Source organism: Hibiscus syriacus, unplaced genomic scaffold (genome assembly GCF_006381635.1).
Source record: "Hibiscus syriacus cultivar Baekdansim isolate YM2019G1 unplaced genomic scaffold, ASM638163v2 tig00110832_pilon, whole genome shotgun sequence".
NCBI classification, from domain to species: Eukaryota; Viridiplantae; Streptophyta; class Magnoliopsida; order Malvales; family Malvaceae; genus Hibiscus; species Hibiscus syriacus.
In genome coordinates, this window is record NW_024062883.1 from 13,179 (window position 1) to 31,797 (window position 18,619).

Below are 18,619 nucleotides of genomic sequence, written 5' to 3' on the forward strand. Positions count from 1 at the left end.
AGCTCATATGGAGAGCGTGCGCGTCGAAAAGAGCTTTCCGGATTGGGGTCTTATGCGCGATTCTGACACCTGTAGCCAAAGTTATGGCCAAAAGACTGAAACATACTCAAAACGACCCCAATGAGGAACATGTCACAATCAATTCCCGCCTTTGCGCTGATCTGCCAACTCATGGTATCTCAGCGCCATCAACGTGCAATTTGACAGCTCAGCATCATCTGTCTCGGATCCCCCTACATCAATATTCACTTTGATGATAAAGCGTTACCTGCAACACTATGGGTTGTGGATCTATTACTGTAGATTGATTGTTTTAATCTCTTCAACTACCACCAAGATATATGACCTTAGAGCCTTCTTGTTCATGGTTTCCTCTTAATGGCGATGAAGAAGAAAAACTAATGAAAACTACCTAGCAAAAGAAGCACTCAATGGGCCAAAAAGGAGAGAAATTGAACAAAGTGAACCCGGTCATAACTGAGCTGAGATTCTTCATTTTTTTTCACTGCGTTTGGCCTTCTCTTCTAAGCTTGTTTAAGAGTGCAGTGATGAGAGCATCTCTCTTCTCCGCCCTAGCTTCCTCCCTCATCCGCCGTTTCTCTTCCCTTTCCCTCCACCTCTCCATCATTATCCTCTTCTCCTCCACCGCTTCCATTGTCCGCCTCCACTCCATCTCCTTCGATCGCCGCTCGTTCTCCCTCTACTCCAACGCTTCCCGCCATTGCATCTCCATCTGCAACTGTTGTCTCATGAATTCCTCCAACATCTCCTTTATATTATTATTGTCTCCGCCGATTCTACTATACCCGTCTTCGTTTTCTTCTTTCTCTTCTTCCTAACGCTGTACTTTTGATCCAACTCGTTTTCCTCCATATCTTCTTCCTCATCAGAAGACAACTGCCCTGCTTCCGCCGCCGCCGCCGACTTTTTCCTCTACACGGCGGCTCCTCCGCCTCCTTCACTTTCCGAACATTGAATACTTTGCATTCTCGCCGTGAATATAGCCTGCAACTCATCGTAAAACGGGAACTGTTGCCTCGTAGCTTCTGATTCAATCGACCGGTCCCACACCCCTAATACAGTTTACATATTACATATTCCGATCAAATATTAGATCATGAAAGGGTTACAAATTAAAATCGTATATTAGATAGATACAGTACCTTGAATCGAGTAACGAGATTTTTCCACTTTCACTTACACTTTCAGCGCTCCGATTATAGCCGTTTTCCCTCATCCGTGTAGAGATAACTTCCCAGAGCTGCTTGTTCCACTTGGTCTCCATGAAACTTTGATCCAGCTCTGCTCTGATAGATAAAAAAATCCCTTGTCTCTTGAACACTCCTTTGAGGAAGCCTATCAGAAGCTTCAACGTTGGCACTCCCAGGCTTCTGTTGAAGATGATGATGCCGATGGTGGCTTCCTTCCATATTAAGGACCAGAAAAAGGATTTATCTGGATTTGGTGTGAACACAACTATTGTGAACCATGGAGAAAGAAGAAAGCCCTGAAGAAATTTCACACTGAATAAACAATAGAGATCAAGGGGGGAAGTGGGAAAGTTTGATGAATTTTGTTACTCGTTCGTATTCAAGAATATGAAATCAGTGAAAGTTCCCTCGTTTTTTCTTCCTCACCAACACAACAGTCTCTCTCTCTCTTTCCACATCTATCTCTCTACGCGTAAACTCTTTATGCTTTTTAATTTTTTGATCCTTTTTCAAATAATTATTATTCCTATTTTTCTTTCTTGTGTGGACTATTTGTTCCCATTGCGTTCACGTGGCGTCATGCTGATTGCTGACGGCCCTGGATTTTTGTTCCTTTGGCTTAAATATAAAATAATTGTACAATTTATAATTTTCTTTTACAAATACGAGTCCAAACAATTTTTTGAATATTCATGATATTTAACACTACAAATGTTGTTATTTTATGTGTTCGATTCATTAACGATGTTAATTTTTTTATTATTGACACATGTCCAATTAAGTAATTTTAAAATTATTTTAAAAAAAATATTAATATATTTATTAAAAACCTTAATTTCTCTTAAATTATAAAAAAAACCCCAAATTCTCAAAAATCCCATATCCTACCCTAACTCCTCCTTGTCGACTTTTTCAACCATGACCACTACCGTCGACGTAGTCCCTGTCATCTTTCTAGTCATACTCCGCCGTAGTTGCTACCGATTGGTGGTCGAAATCGTGTCATATCACTATTTTTATCCAACGGTTTACGGGTATAAAACATCGATTTGTCATCGATTTGTCATCGATCGGTCACGATTTCATGGGGGTTTGGATCAATGGGAGAGGTGAGCTCGGGTGGAGCTTTGTCAATAGTAAAGGACAATATCCAGCGTGGGTTTAGGGGTTGAAATTAAGGTTTTCAAAGTTTTGGGGTTATTTTAAACTTTATGTGTTTTTTTCAAATATAATTTTATTTTTAAATTTTAAATAAAATTTTTAAAATTATCAGATTGTGACATATATCACTCAACGGAGGAAACTAACGATGTTGACAGACCGGAGACTTAAAGTGGCAACGTTTATAACGTTAGGTATCGGGATCATTTAAAAAGTAGTTTAGGTACCTATTCATAAAAAACGCTATAGATTAGACACTTATTTTATAATTAAGCCATATTCTTTTAACTTATTTTTAAATGTATATTTTTTTTATGAGCAAAGGGATCTTAATGAAAAAAAGGATGGTTTTATTCTTAGATGTCCCAAAATAAAAAAAACGTTATCTACATGAATACTTGAATATTATTGTCAAATAATTAAAAATATTTCAAACAAATATTATATATCACTTTTATTATCATTTATTTTTTTATCAAGTTATTGTTAATAATATTTTTTTATATATTTGCTAATAAAAAAAATGGGGCAACAGTTCCCACCTATAACATTTTGATTCGTTGAATGCCTTGAGTCGACTCAATGTTAATTTAATTAAATACATATAACTAAAAAATTTATATACAATTTTTTATCATTTAATTTTTAAAATATATATTTTTAACGTAAAATATTTTTATTTTGAAAAATAATTAAATATTTATATTGATAAATATAAATATGGCTTAATACACTTTTTAGTGCATAAATAATATAGATTTGGTGTCTAAAGAAATGTTTGCTAACAATAGGTGTCTAATGTTTTCAACGTTACACTTTTAGGTGTTTGGATCGTAAATGCATTAAATTTTACCGTTAACTTACATGTATTGTGCATATAAAATTTCAAAAATTATTTTATTTAAAAAACATAATATTATAATTAAAAAACAAAAAAACCCAAATTTTACATCCTTTGTCGTCAATTATTGGGCTTCACCGTTGACATCATCAGAATCGTCTAGTTGTTGCGACCAAAACTCAGTTCCCCACTCGCACTGAAAATGCGCTGATCGTCGCGAAAATTGACTCGAAAGGTCGTTGGATTTCTAGGTTATTCGTTGATGTTTTCTGACGATTGTGATGGCTATATCAATCCGTACGTTGCACGACCACCACCGTTGAGTTCCTCGTCCTGTTCCGAATAAAATACGATCGGTGGTGACCCTTTGCCGTCGACGATGGAGATGGGAGAGAGAGGGATGATGCAGACGTGGGATTTATTTTAATAATATTTTTATTTTTAAAAAAATTAAAAAAATATATAATAAATATCTAAAAATGTAACGAACAAAAACTATAAATATCTAAAATTGTAACGGATAAAATATTAAATATCTGTTATTAGAAAGAAAGAAAAAATTATTTAAACATTAAATTATACGTTGAAGTATAATTTAAACACTAAAGAATATATTAAGCCCATAAATATTGTCAACTTTTTGGTCTATTCTGTTTTGAACCATGGAAGGTGACAAAATAGGCTTTCCCTGACTGTTACGTGGAGGCGGTAACGCTTTTTTACTTTAGCATAGATTCTCTGGTGTTCCCCCACCCCACGCTATGTAAAAGGTTACTATAGTAATTAATTTATAACTTGTTTTATATTTTGAATCATGTTAAATAATTATATTTTAATCTTTTCATACTCTTAAGTAAATAACTTTAGAAAGCTAATTTTAAATAAATATGATAAATAATATAAAATATAAAATCAAGTAAGATTTAAAAATGTGGGTGTTTGATATATTACTAATGTATAATTTCAAATAATGTCATCCAATTAGAAAGAACACACTGTCAAAAAAATTAAACAATTAATTTTTTTTACAATATGTTAATATATGATTATTTATAATATATAAATTCCCTTAAATTCGTAAAACAAACAATATTACATATGTATGTGTGTATATTTTTATTTGTAGGATTAATATTTTATTAAAAATATAGTATTAATTCAAAGTTAGACCACCTGCCCCGACCTTGACGTTTGCCTCTGCTTTTTGGATCGTTACAATTGTCAGTATCGTCATGGTACTTGTGTCCTCCCAGTCCCACTGACCGCTCAACTAAAACAAGTGTCATAAATTTTGACGGTGGTCACATTGGTCGGTCCATTCCGTGTCCATCTTAAACTAAAACTATAGAACTCATGGTTTTTGCTTCATTTCGATTCGAATTTTAATGAATTTGTGTCGTTTTATGTGTATATACCTTACCCTACCTTATATCTTAGGCATAATACAAATAAATGTCTCTAACATTTGACACTATATATTTTTGTTTTAATTATTTTTTTGAGCATTTATCCCCCACAACATTTAAATATAATTCAAAAATTTCCCGTTAAATGAAAACCGTCACTCAACTAACGGTCAACGAATCCAACTGATTGAGATGAAAAAAGAGACCACTTGTATTTTATGCGAATAACATATCTTATTAGAGTTGCATGTAACATTAGACTGGGTTATTGCTTATTGCTACTTGTCACTTGTCATCAAGGACGGAATCATAATTTTATTTCAAATAAACAAAATATACTTAATAATAAAAATGTAAGAGATAAAATTAAAATAAATTAAAACTTGAAAGTCTAAATAAATATTTATTTATATACATTTTTTTCGTCCTTGTTTGTCAGTCATATTGCATAAATGGGTTTTGCTGGTTATATCACATCGTATATCTGTCTAATACAATTTAAGAAGAAAAAATATTTGTAAAATAATTTATTTATGAAATATTCTAATTATAGAAGATATTACATCAATACTAATACGGTGTATGGTTTATCGATATTATTATTGGTTATTTCTTTAAATATTTATTAAAATCATTCAACCTCCTTAGAATTATAAATAAAATATATATTTTATTGAAATTTGTCAATATGACGTCACAGAATCTAATAAAATTATATTTTATTAAAACTCGTCACTTTGATATGATAAGTTTAAATAAAAATATTATTTAGGTAAACTCATCATATAGACGTGATGAGTTTATCGCACTATAATGTCTACCGTATATCTGAATATAATTTTGGAAATAGGCTAATGAGATAAACTGTTTACATACATGGCCTAGTGGGGCAAAAAAAACCCAAAAACACATGCCCAATAAATTCAGCATATAGACTTTCATTTTCGTCCTTTTGGGCCCTTTGTAGTCATCTCCGGGGTTCTTCGCACCTGGATAGTTTAAAATTCTTGTTCTAACTCATCATATCTACGACCTTTTTAATTAATAATGTATGCAAATAAAAATTAGCTGACCCTATTTTCATATGTAATGGGGTGAGGGGAGGTAAGGTAGTAGGCTGCCTCCAACGCTAGGTTTAGAGCAGCTTCCGTGGAAGACATCCGACAGTCAGAATTATGAATTGCCCACCGTGAGACTCGATCCCACGACCACAAGGTTAAGAGATCAAATTATGTAAAATTAAAGCATATTGACTAAACCCCAAATTGACTATTGTAGAAGGACCAAAACCACAAATTAACCATATGATCATTATGACCATCCTTTAACTAAACCCCAAGGCTTGTTTCAAAAATTAAAAGCAAGAATAAACCTAGTCAAATCCCTTTTGTCTTTCTTGACCGAAATTGCTGTCTTTTGTCTTTGATGTCGTAAGTTCCTTCACGATTTAACGTGGCTATTATTAAAACAACCAGACCAAGATGATGATGAGACCGGTGTCGAATTCCCTGTATGCTTCCACAATTAATTATGAGAAATGCATATAACGTGTTCGAGAAAATGCCAACACCGAACATATAATAATATTAGAGAGCTTTTTCTCAAAGCACTCTTCTTAATCAATTTGTCTTTAGCTTTAACGTGACGATAGCTTTGTTCCCGAATGGAATCATCAAATCATTTTGATGGCAATTGGTTCTTCATTCGATTTTCCCTACAGTCTTCACTGCAACGTGTTACCTTTGCCTCACTTTTTTACATGTTTCCGATTTAGTAGTAAACGTTCAAATACTCTACGTTCAAATATCCAATATGAGACATTAATATAATTGTCTTTTATATTACTATTGTACATCTACCTCTATTTTTTAATTTTATCAAATAATATTCTTTTATATTTAGATCTCCTCGAATATAGTGTAATTTTTTTACCTAAAATTCACGTCTTTTGATTTTGAGTAATTAATTGATGAAAAAGTTAATAGACCTATTATTATTTGACTTTGAGTGAGCATATTTAATCAACTGGTCAAACTATTCGTCTTTATTTTTCATATTCTTTCAGGTTATGGTTTATAGACCCATTAAAAGCATTCATCTTCCTTCCTTCCTTTCTATGTAAGATTAAGATTAGATTTAAAATTTATAAAAAAATATTATTTGATTTTGATTATAAAAAAATAAAGTTCAATAAATAACCATGGTTAAAGGTTTCTCTTACTTTTGAATATTAAAATACCATGTATTCAAATTTAACAAAGAAATCCATTAACGTTGTGGCCAATTTGTTATTTCAGAAATTATCAATTAGAATTTAGATTGTGAATTGTGTAGATAAAAGGATTGAATTATTGAAATTAAAAGTAAAGAAAGTAAATTTCAAAGTTCAGGAAGTAAAGGATCGTAGTAGAAATAAACCAAAATTAGTGATAAAGAAGATGGGCATAGGGAAAACAATAGTAAGCTGGGCAGGCATTTCATTAATAAAGCAAAGGTTCATTAAAATTCCAAACAAGGATGTGAGCTGTTCCACTTTCCTCGATGAACAAAAATAATAGTTAATTATTAAAATATTAAGTTTTCTTTTCAAAATAAGATTAGAAATTTAAAAAATGTATACTATGAAATCCATCAACAATTTTAGTAATAAAGATCGTATTATTCTCTTTAGAAATCCTGAATTTGAGTAATAATGTTTATAGAGTACGCGTGCGTTATCAATTACTAACAAATATTTTGAACGTATATTATCTTATAATTACCTCAAACTAATAAAAATATAAACCTCGAAAACTAAATTAAATGATCATTTTTATAACAATTTTTTATAATATTTGAATTGATTTAATCTATCAATTTATCAGATATTAATAACTATTAGAAAAAAAGAAATACAATGAATTAGAATCAAGTTTGGGGTGATATCAAATGCAAGCAACAAGATGATAGTCGGTTGATGGAGGGCCAAATGAGACCCACTTTGGGACTTACCTCAAATCTTATACTTTTTAAATTGCTCCAAGATAATGCTATAGTAATGCCATCAATTATAAAATGATTTACTAGCCGGGTCGGTTCAAGTTGTAAGTAATTTCATATTGTTTATGTAAGGTCTCGAGTTCGAGTCATTGTGTATGCAGAAAATCTCTATTGAGAGACTCACCCACCAAAACTAGCTGTGCGACGCAGATCGATCCTGATTAGTCAAGGCAAAGTTTTGGAACCGAGAGGAGGACAACAACAACAAAATTATAAAAGGGGCTTCACATTGAATTCAATATAAATGAATAAACGCATGATTAAGTGTATACTATTTTAGGGATTATTTGTATAAAAATTTAATTTTAAAAAAAATATTTAAAGGGCTTAAAGTATAAGAGTCTAATCTTTCAGAATAAATGAATAAAGGCCTAATGTGTTAAATTTGATGAAGCATAAGTCCCATTTTAAAATCTGCTTGAATAATGAAAAAAATTGCTGCTAAAAATGTTAGGCCCTTGTTAAAGAATTTTGAAAATATTAGGCTCTTATTCAATCAATTTTAAATATTGTAGAGTATATAGTAAATTAGACCTTATTTGACCATTTTAAATCATTAGATTCTTATATGAGCAACATAAAAGACTAGGCTTATCCAATCATTTAGCTTATATGGAAACTAGGGCAAACTATCTTGTGAGTCACTAAACTATCGAGACAATTCTATTTTGATCACTAAATTATGAATTTTGTATAACAAATTTGTATAATTGCGTATTTGGTCATCGTCACTAAACTATTAAATGATTTCAATCAAGTCATTCACTACTAACTGTTAAAGAAATTGTTGATGTGACAACTACGTAAATTTTTATAATTACATGTTCGATCATCGTTACTTATATATTATATCAATTTAATCTTAAATTTAATACTCTTTAATCTATAGTGTTAGGCTATTAGAATATATTTGAAAATTTTCAATAAAAAGGTAAAAAGGGTTGTTTGCCCCAGCGGAAAAGTTGTTCCCAAGGCCTCATTTAAGCTCAGTTGGTAGATTGTAAGGCTTTTAATCTTGTGGTCGTGGGATCGAGTCACACGATGGGCAATTCATAATTCTGACTATCGAAGGTATTCCAAACTGCTCTCAATCTGACGTGGGCAGCTTACTACCTTACCTTCCCCTCACACTCCATTACATACATGAATAGGGTAAGCTAATTTTCAATAAAAAGGTACGATTTTTCAACCAATTGAAAAGAGTTCCTTGTAAAAGCAAAAGGGGTTTGATAATTAAATAAGCTTATTCGATTTTATTTAAAGTCATCATTCTGCCTGTTTTGTAGTTGTTTGTTGAAATGTCCACAAGTCCCCCATCTCACGCAAACACTCAGCCAACCCACTAAAAAAATCTATATTTATGATATTAGTCCTTCTATTATGTTAAAATTCAATATTTAAGGTTTTATTTTGTACACTATTCACACAATCAATTTCATATTAAAATCCAATAATATATTTTTTTGAATATTTGGAGTGGTTATAGGGTAGTATTTGTTTAAAATAATTTTTAAATATTGACAATGCACACACTATATAGACATAATACTGGAACTTACGACTTATCACATAAATTACTTGATGAATTGAATCTAACGGTATATTTCAATGCTGACAACAATTGTATTGTCATTTTAGACCTACTGATAATTTTATAAAAAATACATATCTATTTATGTCAAATTAATAGACAGTATAACCGGCCTTGTCCCTTCAAAATATGAAGTTATATAAGCCATTGTAATGATGAAATTACTTTCTGGACCCTAAAAATAGTAAAATTTACATTTTGATCTTTTCAAGAATTGGAATATTATAAGTTAATGTAATGATTAAATGAGCCCTTTAAAAAATAGCTCAGACTTGCAAATTAAAATAAAAGGATTAAATATTAAGTTTTAACATAATGGAGGGACTAACATAAAAATTTAACCTTCTTCCACCACCCCTTCTACCCTCTTCACGCTTCACCGTCCCGTTTCCGTTTCTCCCCTTTTACGATGAGCCGACAAATTCAGAAAACCAAAGAACATCCACACTTGAAGAAGAATAAGAAATGTACTAATTTGAATATTTTTTTTAAAATTACAAAAAAATACAAAAAAATAAAATATCAAAAGAAGAAACTCTCACTAAAGTGTCTGATCCGCTGTCGTACTGTTTGTAATTCCAAAGTCTCTTTCCTTTTTCTCATTTTCTCTCTTTACTTCGATTCCTCTGCGTAGGAGCAGAAGCTAGGGAGTTTAGGGGTTGTTGGTCTAGCGTTTTGAACTATAACGTGAAACCCTAGCTAAGCATTTTTAGTTAGGGCTTTTTTTTTTTGATTTTTGGTGCTTCCAAGAGATCCGGCCAGGAGGATAAGGCTGCGTTTCTTTTGGCAGAAATGGGGAATTGTTGTAGATCTCCGGCGGCGGTCGCTAGAGAGGACGTCAAATCGAGTTTTTCCGGTCACGATCACGGCCGCAAGGACGCCGTTTCCAAGCAGAAGCCGCCGATCACCGTTCTCAGCGGAGTTCCTAAGGAGAACATCGAGGAGAAGTACCTCGTGGATCGCGAGCTCGGCCGGGGTGAGTTCGGTGTTACTTACCTCTGCATCGATCGAGGCACGCGCGAGCTGCTCGCGTGCAAGTCAATCTCGAAGAGGAAGCTCAGGACGGCTGTTGATATCGAAGATGTGAGGCGAGAAGTTACGATTATGAAGCATTTACCTAAGGATTCGAGCATCGTGAGCTTGAAAGAAGCGTGCGAGGATGACAATGCGGTTCATTTGGTGATGGAGCTCTGCGAAGGTGGTGAGCTTTTTGATAGGATCGTTGCTAGAGGACATTACACGGAGAGAGCCGCCGCGGCTGTGACAAGGACGATAGTGGAAGTGGTTCAACTTTGCCATAAACATGGAGTGATTCATAGAGATTTGAAACCTGAAAATTTTTTGTTCGCTAATAAGAAAGAGAGTTCCCCGTTAAAAGCTATCGATTTTGGGTTATCGATATTTTTCAAGCCAGGTAAGTTGTTTCAAAGTTGAATGTTTATAAGAAAATGAGTGCCTTTTCAAGAACGCAGCATATTAGTCAGATTTATTAGTGATAAGGCTAGATTACTGCTTGGAGTTATTCAATCAGGTAGCAAAATATTGTATTTTGGCAACCTGCGTTTTGATTTCGTCACAAAGCATTTTACTCCAAATAAAAAGTACAGAAAGAATGATATAAGTTTTCTCAGATTGGACGTGCCTATGTGCTATATTCTGCCTACCTTTATTTGTTTAAGGTCTTTGTAGTGGTGAAACAGGCACTATGTAATTTTATTTGCCCATGCTTGAAAGGTAGGTTTATGTGCCATTCCTTTGAATCAATGTTCTCAGCCACTTATTTTGCCTGTAATAAACAAACAGAAGAATGAGGTAATGCATGGTTTGCCCTGTTAAAGCAGTTTCCTCATTACTTTTGATTCTGTGTCGGAATCACTTTTGATTCTTTCCTCTCATTATGGAAGTTGGAAGCCTACTATTTTTTTCCACTTACAATTGTGCTAGATTTGTTTTTATTGGTTATTACTCATCGTTGATTCATTACCTGTGCCAATTGAAATCTCTTTCGTCTTTCTTTACACTTGTCTTATCATTAAGTATATATACACACACACACACTTTCCTCCCCTTGGTTTATTCTATAATATGTAGTACTTTTTACTTACCTCAATCTGAAGCATGAGACTAGACATTGATGGTCACTATAAGTTTTTGGTTTGGAAATGGCAGCACAATGAACTGGTTTGACTTTTAGTTCTAATCCCTTTCTTCATACTGATCCATCCACCAATGACCATTGAGTTGTCAGCATTGTGATAGTGGTCGATCATGTTTGTTCGATAGATGCAAAATTTCACATTTCTTAAGGTGGGCCGTCATGGGCAAGAATTGGTTAAGCTTTTTTGCTACATTATCTCGAATTATGTAGATTTATCTTTCACTATATGAATGGTCTGATCGTTGGATGCTTTAGTATGCTATACGCCTCTGTCTGCTTTGGTTTTGTGAAGATTTTCATGTCTATTGCCAAAGATGTGGCTGAATTTGATTTTATTAATTCTATTGCCAAATATTTCATGGTTAGGCAGGATTTGGTGTGGGGGTATGAAAGAGTAAATATTATGCTTAGTATGAAGTTTCTGTACTTGTTTGGCCACTTTCCTTTTGTTGTTGCTGGTTTTTGTTTTTACTCTTTAACACAGTGTCCTAAAATGTAAATTTCAGGCGAACGATTCTCTGAGATAGTTGGAAGTCCGTATTATATGGCTCCTGATGTTCTGAAACGGAATTACGGGCCCGAAATTGATATGGAGTGCAGGAGTCATTCTCTATATTTGTTGTGCGGAGTTCCTCCTTTTGGGCTGGTAAGTGTATTTCTGTTGAAGTTTGCTCGTCTCCATGCAGATGTGAGCGTATTATCAGAGTGATTTGAATTGTTATTCCTATCTGAAGAGTGTTGTCCATGCAGAGTCCGAACAAGGTGTTGCCCAGGCAATTCTTCGTGGGTTAATAGATTTCAAAATGACCCATGGCCAAATATTTCAGAGAGTGCTAAGAGTCTAATCCGACAAATGTTGGAACCAGACCCAAAGCTCCGCTCACCGCAAAGCAAGTGCTTGGTACTAACATTTCCTTTGTGATATTCTTCTTGTACATGTTTCAGGGAAGGGAGGTGGATGGAGGTGCATAGGCATTTAGGCACATCCTTTCATGATTCTATTGATCTTCTAATGAGCCTTTTCTGCATCTTCAAACTTAACATTTGAATCCTTATTAATATGACTTTCTATGATTACTTTAAATACCAAGATCTATATTCCTCTTTATCTACATCAAATGTCTTTATGATTACCATTAGTTTGCCTAATCTCTGTGTTTCCCTTTCTCCTAGAGCATCCTTGGCTCCAAATGCTAAAAAAGCACCCAATGTGCCTCTTGGTGACGTGGTTAAGGCAAGCTTAAACAATTTTCAATGATGAACAGATTCAAAAGAAAAGCCCTGCGGGTTGGTTAACTATACATAGAATTATGCTAGACAATTAATTGTTTTCTTTCATAGCTAGGGGAATCTTAAAGGGTAACTTAAATCAGGTTATGCGGAGTTCTTGTCTGGTGAAGAAGTTGAAGATCTCAAAGTTATGTTCAATAAAATGGACACAGACAATGATGGCATTGTTCCATTGAAGAGCTGAAAGCTGGATTTAAAAATTTTGGTTCACAGCTTGCTGAGTCGGAAGTGCAGACGCTTATTGAAGCTGTGAGTAAGATTTGGTTACATGCTGCCATAAATTAACAAGTATTGTTAGTTGACCAAGACATGTAACTTATTTGAGTAGATTGGAGGCTGCCAAAGTGCCAATTTGGTATCTCCTGCTAACTTTGTTTATTAGAATTTACATTATTGTCTGCATAACTTTCTCTCTTTTTCTCCCTCTGAAGTATGTTTTTGAAGAAGTAGGATGCCCAATTATGTAACAATTTAGAGTAGATAACCTTTTATGCATTCACAGACAAAAACTGTAGAAATCAGAGTAATTCTCTGTAATTTCTTATTCTTTTCAATATGACAAATTACATATTTATATACAAAATATCTCTCTAAAGTAGGAAACTCTAAGAAAGGAAAAATAATAATCCTAGGATATGATCCCTTAAAATAAGGGATTGTAGAAATCTATTTACAAAATCATATCTCTATAGGAATGGTAACAAATCATCTCTATAATTCCTACACTCCCCCTCAAGCTGGAGAATATACATTGTATAATCCCAGCTTGAATAGGAATTTATTGAAAACAGGCTTTGGCAAAGCCTTAGTAAGAATGTCTGCATCTTGTTCTTCTGAAGGAATGTATGAAAGTGTGGCTGTCTTTTTGTTAACTTGATCAGCAATAAAATGTCTATCAATCTCAACATGCTTTGTCCGATCATGTTGAACTGGGTCTTGGCAATTTGAATAGCAGATTGATTATCACACAAAACTTCAAAGTGATCCTCTTGATTAGTGACAAGTTCTTTTAGTAGTTTAATTAGCCAAATTCCTTCGCATATTCCCAATGCTAGTGCTCTAAATTCAGCTTCAGCACTACTTCTTGAAACGACAGATTGTTCTTACTTCTCCAAGTTGTAAGGTTTCCCCAAACAAAGGTGCAGTGGCCACTAGTGGATCTCCTTTCAGTAAGGTCTTCGACCCAACTAGAATCTGTAAAGATCTTAACAGTTATGTCTTGTGTCTTCTTCAACATTAAACCGTGTCCTGGAGTTTTCTTCAAGTATTTGAGAATTCTATTTGCTGCAGCCATATGCTCTTCAGTAGGATTAGTCATGTGTTGACTTATCACATTTACAGGAAATGCCATATCTGGCTTTGTCAAGGATAAATAAATTAATTTCCCAACTAATCTTTGAAATTTCTCTTTGTCTACCAAGGACCCATCTTCTTTGTTAAATTTCAAGCGTGCCTCCATTGGTGTATCAATCGGCTTACAACCAAGAAAAACAGTTTCTTTGAGTAAATCAAGTACATATTTTCTTTGGTTGATCACAAGTCTTTCTTTTGACCTTGCCACCTCCATTCCTAGGAAATACCTTAGCTTTCCCAAGTCCTTGGTTTCGAATCCTTATTTAACAACTTCTTCAAATTGCAAATCTCTTCTTCATCATCTCCGGTAAGAATTATGTCGTCCACGTACACAATAAGGATAACTTTCTTATTTGTAGAAGTTACCTTGATGAAAAGAGTGTGATCGGCGAGGGATTGCTTGTAGCCGTTTTTTAGGATGACTTTAGTGAACCTCTCGAACCAAGCTCTGGGTGATTGTTTTAACCCGTATAGAGACTTGTTGAGCTTGCACACCTTGTTACTTCCTTCAACAGGCTTTAAGCCGGGTGACAACTTCATATAGACTTCTTCTAGCTTGCCATTAGAAAAGTGTTTTTTACATCAAGTTGATGTAATTTCCAATCGCAATTTACAGCTAAACTTAGGAGTACTCGAATAGTATTCAGCTTCGCCACAGGTGCAAAAGTTTCTGTGAAATCTATCCCATATGTTTGTGTAAAGCCTCTGGCCACTAGTCTCGCTTTGTATCGTTGGATGCTACCATTTGAGTTATACTTTACAGTAAAGATCCTTATAGCCAACATCCTTTTTTCCTTGAGGAAGGTCCGTAACAGTCCAAGTAGCATTTTTCTCCAGTGCACAAATTTCCTCTTTAATAGTCCTTCTCCATTTTGAATCCTTTAGAGCTTCAACTATGCTTGTGGGAACCTGTTCTTTATCCAAGTTTGCTGTAAATGCTTGAAAAGACGGCATCAATGAATTATAACCAGCAAATTTTTCAATAGGATGCTTGGTGCACTGTCTAACCCTTTTCTAATAGCAATAGGGAAGTCATCTAGAGTAGGGGAAGGGACTTACTGATTTCTTCTTCTATTTCGGCAGCTGGACCCAAATCCAATTCTCGGCAAGCATCAGATTGCAAAATAGCCTCAGGAATATGTTTTATTTTCCTTGTATAGAAACTGAGTGTTTTATTGGTGTGTTTGTGAAATATTTTGAATGGGAGTAGGTGTATTTTCAGGAAGAGTATTTAAAGTGGGTATGGGTGAAGTAGTGATAGGTACTACCGGTGGATCAATGAGAGTAGTTACAGGTGACAAATCTGTAGGTAAGGACAAAATTGGTGGCAATTCTGAAGGTTGAGAATGAAGAGTAGGAGGAGATACCTGATGTGGCTGAAAATCCTTCCATGTCTCCCCCTGAATTTCAACCTGAGTGAAATAGGGATCCTGCTCATAAAATGTTATATTCATAGTGGTAAAAAATCGTTTTGAAGGAGGATGATAGCATTTATAACCCTTCTTAAGTGAAGAATACCCAACCAGTACACACTTTAATGATTTAGGATCTAACTTGGACTTATTAGGAGCAATGTTTTGGATAAAAACAGTACAACCAAATATTTTAAGTGGAAGAATGGAGGTGATAGGTTTAAATGGGGAAAGTATTGCAAAATATAGATTGAGGTGTTTGAAATTGTAAAACCTTACTAGGCATTCGATTGATTAAATATGTGGCAGTTAATAAGGTTTCCCCCACAAATATTTTGGAACATTAGTGGTAATAGAAGAGAACGGGTAACTTCAAGGAGGTGTCTATTTTTTCTTTCGGCAATACCGTTTTGTTGTGGGGGTGTCAACACAAGAACTAATCTGAACTATGCTCTTTTCCCTGAAAAACGCATCCAAAGACTTAGCAAAAAATTCACTGCCATTATCAGATTTAAAGAGTTGAATTTTAGACCCAAATTGAGTGAGAACCATGTTATAAAATTGGGTAAAAACACCTGCAGTTTCAGATTTATCTTTTAGCAAATAAGTCCAAGTTATCCTACTGTGATCATTAATGAAAGTGATAAACCACTTACAATTATCAGCATTCTTCACCGAGAAGGACCCCAAATATCACTGTGGATCAAAGCAAAAGGGTGATAAGGCTATATGTAGAAGGAGAATAAGTTGATTTAGTATGTTTGGCAAGAGAGCAAACTTTGCAAGAAAAAGAATTTGACCTTTATGAATGAATAGAGCAGGAAAAACTTTTGCAAGATAGTGAAAACTAGGATGACCTAAACGATAGTGCCATAACTAACATTTTCAACTTTTTCTAAAGCGGTGAAAGATTTTGAGATTTCGGTTTAGTAGAGGCAGGAAGAAGGTAGAGACCATTCTGCAAGCTGGCCTTACCAATCATCTTCTTCGAGTTCAGTGCCTGCAAAGTACAATCAATATCATTAAAAATTGCAGAGCAGTGCAAGTCGGTGGAAAGTTTACTAACGAAACGAGATTGCAAGCCAGATTTGGTACGAAGAGGACATTTTTAAGTACAATCTGGTCATTGAGAATAACAGTGCCATGTCCTTCTATTTTGCACAAATAACCATCAGCCGTTTTGACAGTTTTACCAAAGTTTGGAAAAAAATTGCAAAACAAATCCTTATTACCAGTCATATGATCCGTAGCACCAGAATCGATGATTCAATTAGGGGACAACTGGGAGGAGAAAAAAGCTGTAGCATGAGGTTTACCTTCTGGTTCTTTCATGACCAGATTACCTTTTAATTGAGCAGCAGAACCAAAAAAATTTCTGGATTTGAAGTGATCTCCGGAGTAGGAGAAGAAGTTATGGACATCATCTAGGTTGGAAAGAAAACGTAACCTAAGCTTATACCATGTAGAAATCAGAGTAATTCTCTGTAATTTCTTATTCTTTTCAATATGACAGATTACATATTTATATACAAAATATCTCTCTAAAGTAGAAAACTCTAAGAAAGGAAAAATAATAATCCTAGGATATGATCCCTTAAAATAAGGGATTGTAGAAATCTATTTACAAAATCATATCTCTATAGGAATGGTAAAAATCATATCTCTATAGGAATGGTAACAAATCATCTCTATAATTCCTATAAACCATAATAATTTGGAGGCTGAGGTTTCCTAGACATCAGATGACTACATTTCCAAGAATATAAGCAAAATGCTAGTTTAGATTTTGAAAGAATAGACTGACCTTTTGGACCATAGAGTATTCAACTGTTACTCTGCGAGCATACAAGTTTTTTCACGAAGGATTTCTATGGTTGTGAGAGATTTTTACTCTAGTTGTTTCTTTGGTCGTAATTTGTGGTGTTAATACTAGAGTGAGTAGACTCCACTGGTAATGTTACTTCCCTTTTATCTCTTTTCCTAAATGTTGGTCAAGTTTGAATTTGATAGCCACCTTTAGCAGCTTTTGTACTCGTGAAAATGTTTCCTCAATATTGCTGTTAAACTCTGGCTGCATTCTGACGTCTTTTAACATATAGTGGCATCATAGCTTAGGTCATGTAATTTCAGTTTTCAATCAAAAGTGTGCATATTGACAACAGGTTGATGCTAATGGAAAAGGAACATTGGACTATGGGGAATTTCTTGGCTCTCCATCTGCAAAGAATGGCCAATGATGAGCATCTTCGAAAAGCCTTTTCTTACTTTGATAAAAATGGCAATGGTTTCATTGAGCCCGATGAGCTCGGGATGCATTAATGGAGGATGGAGCTGATGATTGTACAAATGTTGCAAATGACATCTTCCAAGAAGTGGACACAGACAGGTGACCCAATATTTCCACACTAATAAATTCATATAAGCATGTACCAGTTCTACTGAATATTATTATTTTCTAATGCAGGATGGGCGCATCAGCTACGATGAATTTGCAGCTATGATGAAACAGGTACAGATTGGAGAAAAGCATCTCGACATTACTCGAGAGGGAGATTCAACAGTCTGAGCATAAAGCTGATGAAGGACGGCTCTCTGAACTTGGGGAACGAGTAGAATCATACTAGCTGTCGGTTAATTCAACCATGTAAGAAAAAGTAAGTAGTAGATCAAGTTCTTTCCCTGTATATCTTACTTTGCTTTCTCTTTCTCTTTTGAGTGTGTGGGGAAGGGAGGGAAAGAGGATTCTGCATAAAATGGGTTTGATGTTAGTGGATCACAATCTTGTTTGTCTCTCTCGCTCCGCTAATGTTAATCGTCTTGTGGCCATAATTTAGGAGGCACTACCAACTTTTTGATGTATTGCTTCTGGTTGACATTGACAACATGAACATGGGATTGGGATTGAATTGAGTAGCGCTTAGTATTTATGTCTTCCCAAGTTGAAGAAATTGGTATCTACCATGGTTTGGTCCTCCTATCATTATCATGTATTAATATTATCCTCTGGTCCGCATTAGCCAGCGAATAGAATTTCTGAATGATTTAGGGATTTGGACTAAAGCGTAAATCAATGATAATAGGAGGACCAAATTTAAGTAATGGACTAAATCCTCTAGTTAAGTAGAATACAGGGACAAATAATAATTGACCCATAATA

The 18,619-nt window shown here is 34.4% G+C and overlaps 2 pseudogenes; one reads left to right on the plus strand and one right to left on the minus strand.

The window, feature by feature from the left end:
- Window positions 1-237: 237 nt before the first annotated feature.
- LOC120142952 lies at window positions 238-1,686 on the minus strand (annotated as a pseudogene).
- An 8,064-nt stretch (window positions 1,687-9,750) lies between these two features.
- On the plus strand, window positions 9,751-18,086 carry LOC120142953 (annotated as a pseudogene).
- The last annotated feature ends 533 nt before the right edge of the window (window positions 18,087-18,619 follow it).